The 20,130-nt window shown below is 32.9% G+C and overlaps 1 long non-coding RNA gene across 1 annotated transcript; it reads right to left on the reverse strand.

The window, feature by feature from the left end:
• Positions 1–11,830: 11,830 nt before the first annotated feature.
• LOC127730844 (uncharacterized) lies at positions 11,831–17,537 on the reverse strand. Its single transcript, XR_007995323.1, has 2 exons — positions 17,392–17,537; positions 11,831–12,004 (listed from the first exon to the last, which is right to left on the reverse strand). It is a non-coding gene; the product is annotated as an uncharacterized LOC127730844 (long non-coding RNA).
• Between the last annotated feature and the right edge of the window lie 2,593 nt (positions 17,538–20,130).

The raw sequence follows: 20,130 nt of genomic DNA on the forward strand, positions 1-20,130 counted from the left end.
GCTGCTATAATGTTTAAATACCTTTTCAAGTTGGCACAGGAAACAACATTTCGATCACGTTCGTTGGATAAGATGAAAAGTATTCTAGACAATTGTGGATTCTCTTACCTATGGTCATTCCAAAACACAACGTCTAACATTAGATCAGTAATTAAACAAAGACTGGAAGATCAATTTACACAGTCATGGTCAGGAAAACAATTCACCAAAAACTCTGAATTATCGCCTATACAAGACATCACACAATTTCGAACATTACCTTAACATACTTACTGATAAAGATATAATAACACTGTCGAGGTTCAGGACAATGAAACATAACTGGCATAAGCTACCGATCGAAAATGGTAGATGGCAAAATATACCACGAGAACAGAGAAAGTGTCCATTGTGCAGAGTTGCTATCGGTGACGAATACTACTATTTAATGGAATGCAACAGTCTACTGACAGATAGAAAACTACTAATTGACAGGACATACTTATCGAACTGTAATGTTTTAAAATTTAAAGCTATCATGAATCAAAAACAGCAATCAAAACTTCGAAAAATGTGCCAATTTATTAGAATTATAAATGACAAACTGGATTCTCTCTGATGTTAACCTGTCGGCTGCTCCTGATACCGTTATAACGTAACTCATTTTTATGTTTCCTCAACAAATGTACAACGCAATATAATGTAAATAAAATATTTTTCTGCATACCTTTGAACAACATTCATAGTAGTAAAACACATACAAATTAAATGCTTACCTAAAAAGATCTGTCACAACCAGCCTCAAAAACGTTTGAAAAGGATACACCATTAATCCCGAAGGATGCTTTTCTTTGCGAGCAGCAAAGGAAAACTTTCCAAATTAAAACCAGACACACGCACATCGTTAAAAAAATAAAATTTTCAATTGGAATGCCTAAATTGTATACGGGAAATGTACTTTAAAAACGTTCGACTTAAAAAAAAAAAAAAGACCAATGAGAAACAATGACGTAAACAGCTCTCGCACAAATATCCATAAATAAATGAGACAACCTTGCCGCCGCAAAGCTTGATTAAAGATATTCTGGTTCAACAGATTCATATGTCTGGAATGTTTTTAATCGAAAAAGAAAAGATGTGAGCTAATTGAGGGATTTTTAAAATATTTTGATAATTATGCTTGTCGTATACATAATCAACTTTTAATGTCAATTTTGGCTGTTTTCGGTCTTATTTCGTTGTTTTTTTAGTATGTTTATTGTAATTATTCTTCTTTCTTATTTTCATTAATATATAATTACAATTGTTATTTTTTTTATTTGCTTCAAGGCATGACATGTGGCTAACTTTTCTAAAAAAAAAAATATTTTTAATTCAGAATATCTACTTTTTGGCATATTACATTGAAAAGTAAAAGATTCGGCTTGATATACTGGTCAACACTTATGACTTATAAACAGAATACCTTCAATTTCTGAGTTATTCCTCAATATACTCAAAATGTTGCATAACTTTAATTAATATTTAGACATTAATAAACAAAATTTAGAACTTGATTGAAAAATCAAATGAGGAAGAAAAAACTTTACGACTATCAAATCCCAACAGTTCTGCCTTTTGAAAATTTACTGTATTTAAACTTATATCTATATGCACTGTAATAGTGAATATAGAAATATGATATAGGAAAACATTGTGAAATTTAAATGTCCATTAAATCCAAGCTATGAAAAATCAAAACTTTTTCTTATATTTTATTTTTTAGAAAGTCAAAATATGGCGATAAACCCCAAAAACAAGGCGAGATTAAAATGGCAAATTTACGACCATCTTCGCTGGCTTCCGGAAGAGGAGGGGACTGGACCGTAACCCTTGGCTAGCGAGGTTGATTTACGACCTGATTAACAAGTAAGTTGCAATGAATGCCTTTATTTGTTTTTTTACCAGCTAGAAAATGGTATGAACAGTCTGGCTGCTGCTTAATATTGAAGCAGTAAAGATGCAACAGAAGAAAGTTTTTTCTTTCAGTATGTTTTTAGGAAGTTACGATGAAAACTTCCATGTTGAAACTGTTACTCCTCCGATTTGAACAACTAATTTTAAAAGTTTGACGTTAATACACTTTGTATTTGTCATTGAAAATGGGGATAATACCAAGGGGACATTCAAAACTCATAATTCAAGAGCAACTATGAACGCTATAAAACTTAAATAACGAAAAGACATACTAATCTACAAAACACTACGAAGAAAGTTAAAGTCGGAGCAACATGAACCCCACACAAATTCGAACGATATCAGGTGCTTCGGAAGGGTAAGTAGATGATCCTACTTCAATAGTGGCACTCGTCACGTTGCTCATTGTAAGGGGACCACCATTTGATTTTAGGGATGGGGAGGGGAGGATTTTGAAAACGGATAACTTGGCCTGATAAGAACGGAAGATAAATAATATTACTTTGCACAAGATAGGATGAGAATGAATATTCTGCAACATAAAATGCAGGATAGTTGAGGATACAAAAGTGTACAATAGTGAAAATAAATTTCTGGGTGTCGTATCCGCGGTAAAAAAACTAAGCATGCGCAGCAACAGCTAAAAATAAATGATAAATCCGGAAAAATCCTCCTGCCCCCTACCCTCCCCAAGAATATCAAATGGTTCCCCCCTAAGTATATATTATGTGATTAGTTTTATTCGATGATGTCATAATCGATGTTTAAAGGATGGGGATGTAGTTATGACAATAGGAACATCGTCTTGGCGTCCGTAGAACTTTCGAAGGTAAGACAACAATTTTACCACTTTGAACCCATGGTTTAATAACTTCCTTGTGAACAACCGTCTATCAAGAATGTCATGATAGGAAACACAAGCCCTGGGATACCGTATCAACTGGGAGTAGTTTACTACATATGCAAGTGCTGCTGAAATGTTACTACATAGAAACGGAAAGTTCACAATGAGAAAGCTGAAATAGTCCCTTTTGTCGTAAAATGTTGTTTTCAACCGACCTTCACTGTCAATTTTGAGATACGAGTCAAGGTATGAGGCAGACTAAACCGTATCTATGGTATATTTTGTCTTTTTAAAGACAGTTGTCTGATAAGCAATCATAATTGGCACCAATCATCTCTTTATTTTTATCTAAACGAAAAAGTAGATTAATATGTTATTCTTCAATTTGAAAATGAAAATGAAAATTTTAGTTTGAAAAATATTACTTTTTTTAAAATATGATTATTTTACTTATTGAACATATTCGTAACTACCACTGGGATAAATAAATTGTTAAAACATAAAAGTTTTAAATTTAAATACCCTGAAAAGTGAAAAGCGAAGAAAAAAACAAAGCTGATTTTATAGATATGTTTCACCTATTGAGATCGAATGTGTACGGACTCTGCAAGATTTTCATTTTTTAATCCTGCACGAAATAGCTTTTTTTTTTAAATTGTTTTGTTGCTGTCTAGTTGCCGTATAAACCATATCACTTATGAACGTATATGAACAATATCACGATCAAGTTGTGTAAATTGGACAAATAGAGACTATAAATAAATATTTAATATTGACCGACATTTAGAAAGCGTGAACTGATTTTTTCCTACATAATATATTGAAGTGAATGACATGTTTTAGTTATTAACTCTAACATCAGAATTAAGTTATAATTGCATGGTTTTTCGAAACGTTATCTGACCATGGCAACTCGTTGTTACTCGGCAAATATACCTCAATGGTACGTTTTCAATGAAATAAGTAACACGGAAGGACGAAATACGAATATTAGGAAACAGGAGAATATTTTATAAGAATGTAAAAAAAATCATACAATAAACGCATTTTTCAAAGTGTTTAGATTTAGTTTGCTCTATAAAAGTGCTGCAAAGTTCAACTTCAACTATCTTATCAATTAAGGTCTGTCTATTATAGGATTAAACGCCTTTTTAAAGCAATTTATTGGTGTATAAACTAGACCAATTCAATCACAAACAAATAATAAATTATGATATGTATGTGAGTGACTTTGTCCAGTTTATACACCAATAAATTCCTTTTAAAAGTCGTTTAATCCTTATAATTCATTAAAATTGGAGATAAAAAATTAATTTCCCCACTCGTAACCTCTATCACATGTAAATTGTATATCTGTTTGAATACACCTGCTACAAGTGAATCAACACCTATCATTTCTTCTTGTAAACACAAAAAAGGAAAAAAGGAGCACGTGTAAGACATGAAATATGTTAATCACGACTCCTGATTTTACCAGTAATTTAACAGAAAAAATGTATTATACTAAATCTTTCGAGCCTCTGGACTGTTCTACGGACAATGTCGTGTACGGAATTAAATGTACTTTGTGTGGACCACTTTATGTTGGTGAAACTCGACAAATTTGCGTAAAAGGATGAATCAACACCGGTCTGATAATAAAGATCCGCAATTCAGGGTTCTTTATAACCATTTTAATCAACCGGACCATGATCCTTCTTTATCTATGAAAGTACGCATCATCGAGAAAATTTATCACCACACAAATAGCCCTGTACTTAGTACTGCTTTCCGAAAAGATAGAGAAAATTTCTGGATAAGGGAACTAGGTACTGCAATGCCATATGGTTGCAATGATAATGTCAAAGAAGTAGGAAATTTGTCAAGTCCAGCCTGCAGTGATATTCATGTAATGAGTTTATTTAATACTACCTTACGAAACCAACGTAGTCCATGGGCAAAAACATTACCATCGGCCTAATGTAAAAAAGTTTTCCAAATCTAGATCGCCCTCTGGGCGCTTTGATGACCTTCTTTCTCATCTTCATCATCCGCTAGGGTTACATTACATTAGAACTATTCTTTTTTCACTGCCTGTTAGTTTTCTAAAATGTTTGAGAGATTATGCACTTGACAAAGTATGCATAAATACATTTTCTCCAATATACAGACTTGTCAGTATAATTTGTGATGTTGCTCTTTTCCGTCTTTTTAAACCAGTAAGGTCGGAACCTTTACATGAGGAAAAGAGGAAATTCCTTCCTGTTTACTTTACCAAAAGAGAAATTGATGCAATCAACATCAGCAACGTTCTACATTACAAGGAGGTAACATCTAAAATTCCTATTTATTTTCAAAATCAGTCTGTTCATATTGTATCCTACAGTTACACCAAAACCATTGCACCCAAAATATTTAACTATAAACAAGCATTACAGGACTTTGATTTAGAACAATAAGTTAAAAAACCTCTGACATGTGACTGTTCCCACTCGCCTTACAATTACAGCCCCTCTGGTCATGTTATTACTGGGGATCTAAACATAATTCAACATGAAAATCTCCGAAAGGTAATTTCTCATGGTCCTAAGTGTAGAGAATCCCAACACATCAATTGGAACCATAACTTCAAAATAATTATGGATTCCATTGAGGACTACGCCAGAGCATGGGCTAAACGAGAAGAAGTTGAACTGGACACTTTGTCAGAATGGGTCAAAACAATCAGGTCTCTGATAAAACGTCGCATTCATAAGTTGAAAAACTGTGTGAATGATCGACCAAAGTCCGTTTTCAGAGACAAAGAGGCTGTGAAATGTCTTATCATCTCTTCAGGATAAGAATGTTGTTGTTCCTGCGGACAAAGCTTCAAATAATATTGTCTCTGTATGTAAATCGTATTACTACGAGTGTCTTGTAAAAGAATTAGGAATAAATGAGCACTTAGGTAATCCCACATACAAAAACATATCATTTGACAAGGATGAGATTTTGGCGAATCATAAGTCCTTCATGGCTTCAATGAACATTGCATTGAACAACAAATCGGAGGACTTACCTTGTTTGTATTAGATACCTAAACTTCACAAAATTCCGTACAAACAACGGTACATTGCCGGCTCATCTACATGTTCCACTAAAGAATTGTCCATTAGATTGACTAAAATTCTGTCCGCAGTGAAAGAGGGTCTTTAGAAATACTGCGAAACTGTTTATTCGCGTAACCATATGTGGATTCTTAAAAACTCTAAAGAACTTCTGGATAATTTTTAATCTCGGTCTTTTTCTGAAATTAGTTCTATCAAAACTTTTGATTTTTCAACCTTGTATACCACCATTCCCCATGTGAAATTGAAAAACCGTCTAAAAGAAATAATCCACAATGCTTTTCAACATAAAAAAGGTAGCATACGCTATAAATTTATTACTTTGGGATACCATAAGGCATATTTTGTTAATAGTGAACAAACAAAAGGGTAAAACATGCTACACAGAGGAACAAGTGATCAGTATGCCTGAGCTTCTTATTGACAACATATTTGTTGAATTTGGAGGTAGACTTTTTCAACAAATTGTTGGCATTCCTATGGGAACGAACTGTGCGCCTCTGCTTGCCGACCTCTTCTTATTTTCATATGAATCGGAGTTCCTTCAGACACTTGTCAAAAACAAGAAGATCAAAGAAGCCAGGTTATTTAATTTCACTTTCAGATATATTGATGATGTTCTTTCAATTAACAATCCGAACTTTTCTGATTGGGTTCCATAAATATATCCCCCAGAACTAGAAATTAAAGAAACAACAGACACGGCTCCCTCTGCCTCATTTTTAGACTTATACCTCGAATTTGACATTCACAGTCATCTCAGTACCAGAATCTATGACAAACGAGACGATTTTAATTTTGAAATTATCAATTTCCCCCACCTTAGTAGCAATATACCAATTTCATCTGCATATGGGATATACATTTCCCAACTTATTCGGTATTCAGACTTTGTAAAACGTCACCAGTGTCTGAGCAGAAAGTTGATGAACCAGGAGTATGTCGAAGAACGTCTCGTCCTTTTTCGGACTTTTATTTGTTTGTGAGTGACTTGGTCCAGGATATATACCAATAAATTTCTGAAAGGCGTTTCAGAATTTTACGGTTAAATATTTCTTAATATATACAACTACCTATGTTGTTGTCTTGCAGAACAAATTGCGTATTTTTTTTATATAATTGAGATTGATATTCTTTTAATACAAATTTTTATGCAAATATATTTTTCAAATGAAGTATATGATAAAGGAGCATAACATGCCATTTTTTGTATAAGATGTATAATTATCAGCCCTCGGTCGATATCAACCCTCAATCTTTCGGTCTGATATATTGACCTAGGGCTGATAATATATCTGGTACGAAAATGTCATGTAATAATCTGATTATCTTTCAAAGTTTGTTCATTCAAGTACTTAAAGGAAAGACTGTTATCTTTTAGCCGGTTTCTACAGTCTTTTTCTTGAGATTCACCGCAAACTTCCGTGATGTTTTTTGTTTTTGAAGTCTCTTGACTTATTATCTTAGTTAATTTTTTTTTCGTATGACTTATTATCTTAGTTATATTTTTTTCGTATTCCCAAACGGCAGTTAATTTTGGATTCCTAGAAGAAAATTTGATTAAGTCTGATGGCTTGACTGTGAGGAATACCCCGGAGCAGTGTTTCGGGTGACAACTCTTCGGAGGGAGAAACTCCTTGTCATTTTTTTAATATTTTTATATTTATATTTTAATATATTCAGCTCTGTGTTTGAAAGCATAAGTGTATTTAAGCACGATACACATTTTTATATCTGTTATGCATTAAAAAAGTATGTGAACGTATATATAAGTATGCCACTAGTATGCGACGGGTGCCATAAGAGGAGCAGGATCTACTTACCCTACCGGAGCATCTGATGTCATCCCCAGGTTTTGTACGGTTTGTGGTGCTCAATCTTTAATTTTTCTATGTAGTGTTTTATCAACCTGTTGTAGTAAAGTTCCGTGTGAAATTTATTGTGATTCAGTACAAAGACTGCAAGATTGACCTTATGTGAATATTCTTTTTACGTCCCTATATGCTTTTATATATGTTTGGCTTTCAAATATTTGGGTTTTAGCGATCCAGGTTTATCCGAAAGTTCGCTTTTTACGCACCAAATTTATTAGGGATTAACTGTTGATGATTTCCCTTTCAGGAGTTGAAAGCAAACACTGTGACTTTCAATTAAAGCGTTGTTCCTTAGCTTTATGTTATGCGATTTTTGCTGAGCATTTACTGATTTTGTGTCATGGTTAGATACTCCATACCCTTTCTTTTCTATTATAGGAATATTTGGTATAAAGACTAGAATAGAATGAAGAGTTCAGTTATTTCTTTTTGATGAATATTTATATAATACTAATTAAAAATTAAGGCATGCAATGTTCTTTTTCTTAAAATTCTCAAATCTTTAAAATAGTTTGTAAAATTAAATACAAGAAATCTGTAACGATTGATTACCTACCATTCAAAAATTAAAAAAAAATAAATACATTTTACGTCCTTAAAATAACCTATATAAGATTGACCCTCAAATCACAACAGGAACTAGTATATTTCACGTGTTGAAGCCACAATACCTTCCTCATCTCCCCAATAGTGACATGACGGCTTGTGAATTATCACCTAGTTGTCAGGACAGCATGCACAACACGAAGGCTGTTCCTTCAGACCATACGAGTAAATCCCTATCTTTTCTAAAGTGGTTTCGTTCAAGTTACTTTCGATTTTGTTTTCAGTATTACATTTTATGTTTGAGAGTATTTGTTTGTTCGGTGAGAGTCACGGTCTTGCCTATCCAGGCCCCTTTCAGAGCACCTGAGTTCATTTTTAGCCATTTACAAGGGTTTCGTTCGTGTTGCTTTCGATTTTGATTTCAGTTCTGAATCTTTGTGTGACTATTTTTGAAGAAAGTTTTTGGTCTCAGAAGTTCGCCAGAGATCATTTTCACTTGTCAACAAAGAGGTTGTGAGTTCGAACCCCGCTCGTGGCAGGTGCGTTCGATCCCCATCTTAATTGAAAAGGATTACTAGTTTTCCTGCCGAAAGTCGATGGTTCTCTCCAGGCAACCCGGCTTCCTCAACATGTAGCCGGTGGCCGCCAGGATAAAATCAAGAGTGCTGAAAGTGACATTTAACGACAACAATCATTCAGTCAATTGATAAAATTCTGGTTGGACAATTTGGCTTGAATCGATGGTTCTATATGTAAAAGTAAAGATTTTATCACCTAGTTCATTTATAAGATGTTTAGGTTAAAAGCAACTATATGCACAGGATTCATTTGTTTTTTCACAGTTTGATTTAGAAGAAAAACCATAGTTATAAAATACAAATAATTACATCATTAATAACACAATTCTATATTAATATTCTTGTAATGGTTAGAAAATACATCAAATAACACCATTACAAACTTAATCCCAATTTCATATTGTATTTTTAGAAATTTACCTATGACGTCATACATTCGTATGACACACAGTTCATTATTCTATTGTGCTGTATTTGTGTTCTGTCGTAATTTAATTTTAGGTGTTCTTTGTTATTCTGTGGTTTACATGTTGAAATGGACTATTATATTATTTATTTATGTATTTCTCTGTCCTGAATGTTCTTGTATTTATTTGTACTTTATTCCTGTCACGTAATGTTGTCATTTTAGCGGTATATTTAACATTGCTATATAAGCGGGAGGTTTGGCTAGCCATAAAACCAGGTTCAATCCACCATTTTTTCTTAAAATGTCCTGTACCAAGTCAGGAATATGGCAATTGTTATCACATTGTCCGTTTTTATGTATGTTGGCGTTTGTTTTTGTAGCAGTTCAGTGTTTCTGTTGTTCCGTTTTGTTTCCTCTTATAGTTGATGTGTTTCCTCAGTTTTCGTTTGTGACCCGGATTTGTTTCAGTTAAATCGATTTATGAATATTGAACAGCGATATACTACTATTGCCTTTATTTAGAACTAAGTGATTTCTTAGGGTTAGACAAGAGACATTCACAGATCATTCACAAATGGCCACTATAATGACATACTCCTCGAATATATATAATCAATGTATTTTGTTTGGAATTATTAGTGAAGCAAGAACTGCCGATCCTTTTATGACACCAGTGTTAATTCCTGGTTTTTTTATGGTGTTCATGTTGCGCAATAATTGGAATCTGTGTCGTGTGTGTTTTGAGGACCTGTTTGTCTGTTGTCGTTTTTCCAAAATTAATCTTCTAAACTAAACATAATTACAATGGGGACGAATTTACTTTTCTGATAATTTTGCTTTACTAAATGTTAATGTACCGTTAGAAACACTAAAACAATATATATTTGAAGATCTAACATTGTTGGGCTAAATTTGAGACGAATTGTATATTTATTATGGTGTTAGCTCTGTATAACCACGTGTTATCCGATGGAGAATGTCAGTCATAAAGTTGTCACATGTTTAGACATGTATAATAAAATCAAAATTCGATGTGGCGGCATGGTAATTAACATTATTATCCTTAACGACAGACAAAATAGCTGATCTAAAAAATACACCATTTACTTGCCACTATACATCATGTACTGTGTTACAACCCTAGATAAAGCCGACGAGGAAAGGTATTACATCGACCACCGAAAGCTATATTTTTATGTAGCCTAGATGGTCGAGTGGTCTAGGGCGCTGGACACGGTGCAGGCGTTGTTGCCACGATGTCACAGAAGCAAGGGTTCGAATTCCGCTGTTGGAAGAACAAAAATTTGCTAACTCAAGTTTGAAGATCTAACATTGTTGGGCTAAATTTGAGACGAATTATATATATATATATATATATATCTTCAAAATGTTGAGATGATTAATAAATGTCAATAGAATGAAAGGAATCGCTCGTAAACAGTGACGTGAATTTATTGATTTAAAAAAAAACTTAACTATAGATTTCGAACTATCCAGAACTGTTATTTCCAAAGGTCATTACACTTCTAATAGGCAGATGTGGTATAATGTTATACAAAAAAGTATTTGCCACACAGTTGTCAGTGTCGATCTGCTGTTAGTCTCCTTGTCAGTCTAATAGTCCAATAGATCAGTGTATTTATGTGGCCTACCGAGTAGTAGGTGTTTATGGTGTCTGTTATAAAAATAAGGAGATGATGGATGATTGTCAATGTGACAACTATCCACCAAAGTTCAAATAAAGTGTTAGTTTGCGAGACTGTATAGCAACCAGATACCAGTAATTGAAATCATAAGTAACCAAACAGATACAAAAGAACTCACTTGACATAGGACATAACTCTGCTTCTGTATCTATTCGGGTATTTTTTTTTAAAGGATGCCGGAAATTTTGCTGCATAGACGTGAATGCTTACGAACTGTTGTTCTCCTGGAGTTGCATCCTTGAAGTATCTATTGTTTAAGTGCTGTTGTTACTCGAGAGTTTTTTTAAACCAAGCTTTCAGTAATTATGGCATTTAGTTTCCGTTGGTGCCACCACCTTGTAGGCAATGGTTGCAAACAGCTTCACTCTAGGATATTACAATCCCTGAAGTTAGTTGCGAGCGAACAGTTTAACCGACCAAATATAACATGGTTACCGACAGTTGTTTCCCATTGATATAAAAAAAAACAGTATTCGGTTCTTCCGACTTGTTGTTTTCCAAAATATATCACCCCATCAATAGTCAATAGTAACGGACCGTTGTTCACCGACTAGTAACACATTTTTGTTCATCATTACAAGCTAGTACATACTATTATTTCCCCGAGGGTATGAACAAACAATTCAAATTCAAGTGTATGGTAACGGACTTTGTTTTACTTGAAAGCTAATGATGTTTAAGTACTACAAACGTGAGTAGCTATATGACCATTTAGGGCCTAAAATAAAAGTCAAATTCCCCTGAGGTCAAACTTTCCAGAGAGAGTTGGTTCTGAATCATACAAAAAGTCTTAAATACATCAAACATATTTGATAATTATGGAGATTAAAGAAATTGAAAAAAAAACCAATGTTCTATTGCAAACATATTTTAATTGATTGTTTTATCCAACTAGTAGTACACTGTCAACCGTTACTTGCGAACAGTGATTGCAAGACTTTGGACAGAGGTTTTTAACTGTAGGCACATTACACATGTTGCTGGCAACAAGTATGGTGCAGTTCATTTTGTCTTCACAAGGAGGACCTATAATAATAAATAAATAAACAGTATAATATCGTATACTTTAAATGATGATAATTTGAACTGTTAATTGACGTGAAAAATATAGACAAGATAGGATAAAGCTCATAAAGCGAGGTATAATACGTTATTAAAGTCATAATAATTCTCACCGGGCAATAGTATCAATGAAAATAATTATACTGAAATGTTAGGCAACTATTATTTTGTTTTTGTTTTCGGTTTTGTTTTTGTATTTTGTTTTGTTTAAGAAACTTTTAGCAAACTTTTGTTTCAAATCACCATTCGGCGATTATTCATATTTTAAGTTATTTTTTGACGTTGGGAAACTTCAATAAATGAAACGGGAAAACACTAAATAACATGAATATATTTATTTTGTAGATGTAGACAACATAATTAAGGTAAGAAAGAAGTTTTAATATGCTTATTTGTACATATAATTCCCTTAGCTGTTTGAAGAAGAAATGCGAATGACCAGAGACAGAACTATCATATTTGACTGAAAGTTAAATCTATTTTTCTAATAGCAACGAGGAGTAGATTCACCCGTTCTTTAGAAGATGAAATTCCCTTTGAGAACTATCATATTAATATATAGATAACAAAACTACTAAATACAATCATATAATGATTATTCTTTTATAGTTGGTGACCATAATGGTCATTCATATACGTGTTTTGAAGTTTGAAAACCGTTTTACTCTTTATAATACACATATTTGTCGGATTTATATCCTCAGAATCCGTATTCCATATAGGCACTAGAACAAATTCAAGCAAAATCCAATAAAGGAAATATGATGGATAAGCGTAGGTTACATAAAAAGTTACAATGAGCCCGGAGGGTGAATGGTATTTATTTTATGAAAAGCTCATTGTACATAGAATTTTGCTGCCTAATAAATAATTCAAAATTTGGACGAAGTTCAAGATTTTTTATTTAATTACGAAATCTGTTGTTTAAGTATGGTAAGTTTGCAATGTCCATTGGCCAATATTACAGAGATATATAAGCAGTTAAATAGTACGGAAGGGGGAGCTCGGACCACATTTTGCCCAAAATCCCTGTTAATTTGAAAAAAAAGTCCAAGATAAGAGGGGGCGGGCCACCTGGCCCACTCTCAACACGCCTCTGATGATAGAAATGTTTTTTCCTCGTCAGGGACGGAGGAATCACCAAATACCAGTATGTCTTTGGAATGTTGTTCAGAATAATATATACGACTGTTATGGGAAATGAACGGCAATAAAATTTAAATTCTTTAAAGGATTCCTTATCTGCTACATCAATCGTGGGAGACGTCATTGCATTGGTGGCATTAAACTGGCACACGTTTCTCGCTAGAATAGCCTACCGGAAGGGTAATTTAGGGACCATATTCAATTCTTATTCGCCAATAATCAATAATCTTAAATACCCTATTATCCTTACACCCGTTATATTTCTAGTCCGGGGGTGTAGTCGGGAGAAACAAGGGGAATTGATTTTGTTCCTTCCGGCTGCATATCTTGGAAACTACCGCAAAACATTTACCAGGTTAAAGTATAGACATCTAAAATTAAAAGTAGGATTTTGCGGTGAGAAATCTTTCAAAAAGTGGACCATTTTATCAAGATATGCTTGAATTTTATAATTATATCACGGACGACACAAGGTGAACAACCTAATAAAATTTCTAAACAATATCATGAACTCAAGAAATATCTATCAGTTAATAATTTACATTTCATTTGGAACTGTCATTTGTTTTGGGTTGTTTTTCATTTTACTTTGGTTATTTTTTCTTTTCAATTTGTTTTTGGTTATTTTTAGTTTTTTATTTTGCTTTTATACTATAAAGTAACACAGTCGACTTGTCCGTCTTAAGTCATATAATTACTCGCCAAAATGTTAACGGGGGGAAGAAGGGGGGGGGGGGGGGTGTTTCTTCCTACATGAAGGCCTTCTAAAACCATATGTATTTAGTATGTATGCAAACTATAGCGACCTATATAATGACCCGGTTGCCGGACGTGAAAGAGATCATCAATTTATTCTTTGTTCACAATCACCGTAAAGAAATGTGGTTGGATTTTGTTTTTAATATATTACACTCTTTCGATTACTGTAAATGTATATATCATTGATGCATTATCAATAAGCAGAGAACGCATGTGTGTGGGTTAAAGGGGTATGATTGGTCATTGACTTCTTTTCGATAACATTGCTATTATTTCTATGTCACGACAGCGTTTTGTTTTAATCTGTGTTAAAAAGGCGTTTACCATAACGTAATAGGTGTTTGCACATAACGTAATAGGTGTTTGAACGTAACGTTATAAGTGTTTGCACATATTGTAATATGTGTTTGCATATAACGTGATAGGTGTTTGCACATAATCATGATAATGTAAAAGGTGTTTGCACATAACGTAATAGGTGTTTGCACATAATGTCATAGGTAGTTGCACATAACCTAATAGGTGTTTGCACATAATGTAAAAGGTATTTGCACATAACGTAATAGGTCTTTGCAAATAATGTAACACGTGTTTGCACATAACGTACCAGTAGATGCACATGAGATCTTGAATGTTAACAGAAAGTATCAATTGTTTGGCAAAACGCATATCAGCTATACCATGGCATATTATATTTTTCACAGAATATACATATGAATAAACACAACATAAAGCCATTAAAATATAATATCATGAAGTTTTCATAGAACTAAGATGTATCAAAACAAAAAGTTTAGAACATTCAACATAACAATCCCATTTGAGACAGGACGCAATATTTACTGACATACTTAAAGGAAGAATACCGTATACACAACTTAGAGGAAATGTGACAGAACGTAAAAGTGGTTGATCATAAAGTTTAGAGGTATTCACAGAATATACAGTAGTTACAACATAATGTCATGCATATTGCACATAACAAAGAATAGCAATGATATATCATACAATTGTTTGACAAAACAAATAATTAATTTGACATAACACAGAGATGCAGTGGCAGGAAATAAAGACACTTACACATAACATAAAGAAGAAATGTCAGGACGTAAAGACAAAGCTACAAAAAACATTAATATTTGCACTATAAGACAGTTACGGCGTTCCATATATTTGATTCTTTACTTCCTTACCGAGCGGGACTGGAACCTGTACTTTTCACTTCTCGGTTCTACGCAGACGCCTTATCCCTCCTCTAACTATAGCTGATTTTTTTATCAGCTAAATGCGGAGATGAAACGAAATTTAAATGGTTGTTTGTGTAATTAAGGTAACCATACATAGTCGGGACTTTCAAATGTTCGAAAGAGGCTTTAAGGCAGTGATATGTTTGTTTACAATTTGACTCTCTGTGGAGCGTACGGACCTGAATGTAGAAGAATTGATAATTTCTTTTTGGAGAACTTCCGTGTAGTATATGCGTCACACCACCACTACATTATTGGCTGCTTTGTCTGCCGGTACGAACACAAACCGCTTTGCGAGTACTTGGAGTTTATTTTTTATTCTAGAAATGGGTATATCATGAACCCTATTATTAATTTCAGCATTGTTTTCAAAATGAGATATACGAATATCAACAGTATTCATAATTTTATTCAAATAACTATTCCAGAGATTTTTTTCAGATTTTTCACGTTTACACCAATTTTTACAGTAGGCAGACAGAGCGTCTTTAATGACCTGACGACACTGTTTCCAATCTATAATAGACGAAGGACGATATTTAGGTCCTTTCTTAAGAAAAGTTTTGACCTCACGGTCTTCAACGATGTTGAGGTCTCCTGTAATGACATGACCATAGGGAACATATCTAAAACTAGATGTTTCACAGTCTCAAGTGGAAGGAGCATTATTTTCTATATTGACGTCTGATGTTACTGACGTATAATTAAAAATCAAACTTCTGCTGTTTTTTTTGTACGAATACGAAATAATAGGTGGTTCTGTATTATCGAAATATGGAGGTATTTGGCTATGGATGGTAGAGTCATTGTATAACTAGATAAGTTAATAAAATCAATACCTCTATTTAAATATTTTAATTTAAGAAAATGCCGTTTGTGATTTTCAGGTTTATCGATACTAGGAAACAGCCTGTGTTGACAAAAGGCTGTAATAATACAGGTGTATTCATACAACGGGCTAACAAATGAAATTTTATCACACTCCAGAAAAATATCATATAATTTACTTCTTGGTATATGACCAAGTTTGCATAATAATTGATGTCTACCATTATTTTTTATTATAGATAACAGATCAGCAAGTGTATAATTTATAAGATGTTTAATACGTAGATTACGGTTTTTACGTTTACCATGAAACCTATTATTTCTTAGCCGTTTATCGACAATATTAATGACATCGATAGAAATTATAGATATGTTCCCCTGTCCCAATATTTTGTCATTGAGACCGAGAGGATAAGCTGTTTGAAGTCTTTTTATCCAAAATAGTTCGCGAACTTAATTCACAGGATTTTTCGAATTGCTTGTGTGACTGTCCTGGTTGTTTCTGAACGATTTCAAGTGGTTGGAATTTTATAACTTTTAGATTGTGATTATGCTTATCTAATTATTGGTATATCAAACTTTTGAATTTTTTAGGTCTTCGAAAGCGGTAAAGGTGCTCTTGATTTCTTCTGTAATATTCGAAACCCTTTTTGTATATTTCACACAAGTTCATATCCCCCTTTTGGTATAGTTTTCGTTATTCAAAAAATTCTCAATAGCCCTAATTTAGAAAAGTTGTCAATGGATTCTACAGACACTACTAATGATCTGCTCTCAAAAACTTATTTCTAAATTCTCAACAATAATAATCAACAACAATCAATGCAATGGCTTTCACACTTTCTAATGTAAAAATTAAAACAAATACTAGATAATTGAATTAATAAAAATAAATGATAATTACGAGATATAACTGTCCAATACCATTAATATCTTGACATTGAAATGATGTAACATAAGCGCCATGTGCAGCTCTTGCAAGGAATTTATGCATACTCAATTTTACCTTGAGCACTTTGAATCTATGCGGCGTGAAAAGCGAGACACGTTACTACAATTACTGCTTTTACATATGTAAAAGGGAAATAGAAATATGCCATATTCTTGTCATTCAGAATAAAACGGATGTATGACTCTAAACCGTGTAGCAACAAAAAGGTGTAAGATACAGTAGCAGATAAAATGCATCCAATGTACATTTCAAAAAGTAATATTTTATGTTAGCAAACTCGAAACCAAATTTTGAAATCCGAAAGTGTCCATCGCGTGAAGCACACCTTACATAATAAATTGTCTAAATAAAATGATATTTCAATGAACTTTTGTCATCTTTTTTAAATACTTTACGTAAGTTGGGTAAATTATACATACCTACATATTCAGCGCAATAGTTACATGTCAACGGACAAGTTTGAATGGCATATTTCTTTGTATCCGGTAGTGCATTTGGGTTGCACAATAAGTTTTTATATGAAGTGTGTGAACATCTATTATCATGGTCTATACATGGAGGTATAATGGTAGAACCTTAATAAACAAAACACTTTTATCATACATCAAGGCTATTGTGAAAAATTAACAGATCTTGAAAAGCCTACAACATGTTAATGATTAATAGTTTTTATAAGTGTTTGTCTGATTTAGGATTTGTTTTACTTGCAAAATGCAAATTTAAAATGACGTAAATATAATCGATAATTGAAGAGGCATCACGCAACTGGTTTTAGACCTGGACATGGTTCCACATATACTGACATTTAATTTCTAAAAATAAAACTTTTACAGATTCTAAAAGTGGTTTGACAACATAAATATAAACTTTCTTTATTTCAAGCTTGTTAGATATGGTATTCGTAGTAAGCTTCATTCAGTCATAAATTCTTCATTTGATAATTCCGTTAGTTTTATAACGTTTAAAGGAGTTTTTTTTATGATTTCTCTCTATATATATGAAAGGTGTATTACAAGGATAACAATTATCACCCATTTTGCTTTCATTATTTTTCTATTACTTTGAAAAGGAATTAATAAGTAGTTTATTTCTGCCAGTTGAGATCTTTCATTAATTTTATAATGCCTGCAATAAACTGACGATACCAACTTTACTGCACCAGATGCGCATTTCAACAATTAATGTCTCTTTATTAATGCTCGAGGCGAACATATTTGTAAACTATACTGTAATCTTGTGTGAGAATGCTGAATGAATGCAAAATATGCTGAATAGCTTCATAGTTATTGTAGAAAGTGAATCATGCTGTATACACATGTAAAACTATAATGATTTTTTGCAAATACGGTTGTGAAATAAGATGTGATAAATATGGTTGTTATATAGCGAAAAGATTGTATTTGCGGATCACTATTAATTTTACATATTGGAGTTGAATAACATTACAGTGGAAATTCATTTATAAACGTTTCGTTGATGATTTCCAATTACCGTTTAATCTGACAAAAGATATCAACCCATTGTATCATGTTTTCAATTAAGTACAGACTGTGTTATTTACACATACTTTCTATTGAATAGGATGGGTTTGATGTATGTAACAAAGGTGATTTTGAGTGCTAGTTTAGAATTTAACATAAATATACAAAAACATCTGTTTATAAACTGGCTGAATTATGTCAATGAAGAATGTCTAATTTTGGAAAATAGTCGAAATACGCAAAGACATACGATTTTTGTTGATTTCTTGTTCGACTTGCTTTATTATGTCAATTTTGTATTTTTGAAGTCTTGCTTCGATTACATCAAAAATGATAAAAATGAAGTGTTTTAATATTAAGTAGGTATAAATGTTTTAAACCTATAAGCTGTATTTGTTTTGGATTCAAATATTTTTTTTCATTTCCATCTATGAGTAACAGCTTTTCTTTATTATGTTTAACTTGAACTTAAAAAGACCTTTTTGAACATTTAGGAAATAATCACCATTTACCGGTAGGATAATTAGATAGATAGACGAATCGTGTGTTAAGCGTAACAAGTCTGGTATCTTTGGTGGTTTTTACCACTTCTGAGTGATCGCACTGCTGATGGACATTTCATCACTTAATGTATCACAACCCAGGTAGTGAGCTGATATGAAATAGTATTGATACGGTCATTTCTTCTAAATTTAAAATGTTGAATTGTACCAAGTCAGGAATATGACAGTTGTTTTCCATTCGTTTGATGTGTTTGAGCGTTTGATTTTTCCCTTTGATAAGGGTCTTTCCGTTTTGAATTTTCCTTGGAGTTCGGTATTTTTGTTATTTTAATCTTTTATACCCTAAAGGTTCTTCCCCAATGCATATATTCAGCTCAACTTTTCTGTGAATTGTAATTTTCAATGCACTTCAATTTGATTTTGAGTTGGTCCTTCTTCTGTCTTGATTGGAGCGCCAATGACGAGTCTTATGAAGGCTAAAATGCGCCTATAGCGTACCAAGTAAAACGTCTGGCATCTTTGATTAGTTTTCAGAACAATATTCTTTGATTTTGTTTACAGATAAAAAGTAATTGTTATTTTTATCTGTATACTTAACATCTACATTGTATTTTGAGTGGCCTTGTCGTCATTTAAGTTTTATGACTAGCAAGTCATACGGTGTTGCTATATGTAACTTGTATTAATGTTTGTTTAATCAAGACTTACCCGTCAACTCTGACTGAGTTGGTGCTGTTTCGTCTCCTAAAACACAGTATGAAACACACTGTACGTATGTTGAACTGAAATTTTGAAACTTACAAAATATACATCTATTTTCTTTACCAAGTGTCAAAGAATCATAAATCAGCTTTAAAGTAGTAATATCTTTCGAACATTCAAAACGTTTATGAACAGTCTCCTTATGTTTAAAAAAAATAGAACTTTAAAATAAGATCTCGAAGTGCTTTCATGATATTTGAACAAAACATCAAGACATAATAACGACGTAGGGAATATGGCTGGGATAAGTTTGATTGTTTAATGGGAAAGGTGGGCGGGTTGAGGTTTGGTGGAGGATTCACGTATTGAATATGTAAGCCTAGAAAGAACTGAAATAGAAATAATGTTTTGCACAATACATGATGAAAACGAATATTTTACCCTAAAAAATGCAGGATATAATTGTGTGCCG

Source organism: Mytilus californianus, unplaced genomic scaffold (genome assembly GCF_021869535.1).
Source record: "Mytilus californianus isolate M0D057914Y unplaced genomic scaffold, xbMytCali1.0.p SCAF_2, whole genome shotgun sequence".
Taxonomy (NCBI): Eukaryota; Metazoa; Mollusca; class Bivalvia; order Mytilida; family Mytilidae; genus Mytilus; species Mytilus californianus.